The following is a 410-nucleotide window of genomic DNA, read 5'->3' on the forward strand; positions in this document are numbered from 1 at the left end:
TCCTTGTGATTGCATTTTCTTGTGATTGCTAACGCAAACATGAATTTCATGTAGCAAAACAAAGTTTTATTTCTGTTTTATAAACAACTCCAGTGACTAACCTTTGATTTTTTATCTAGCGTGCTAGGCTAGCTGATTATACAGACTGGCTTAATTATCAGAAGCCATTCGCTTGCAATCAGAGAGCTGTCTTACTTAAAAGCTAATGAGCTGAAAACATCGATCTTGAAATCGTGAAATATCCTGCTATATGGCACTCTTAATGTTACACAAATATCTGTAAACTGTTATGCTCAAAACGATCCTTGGAAGCCTGTATATAGCCACCTGGCGATGAATGACAGCTAGAGTGATCTCGAGAACAATAAGAGGCGGTATGGTATTCCTTGTTCAACTTCTCACTTGTCAAT

This window comes from Rhopilema esculentum, chromosome 7 (assembly GCF_057945365.1).
Source record: "Rhopilema esculentum isolate cy_ngs chromosome 7, ASM5794536v1, whole genome shotgun sequence".
Classification (NCBI taxonomy): domain Eukaryota; kingdom Metazoa; phylum Cnidaria; class Scyphozoa; order Rhizostomeae; family Rhizostomatidae; genus Rhopilema; species Rhopilema esculentum.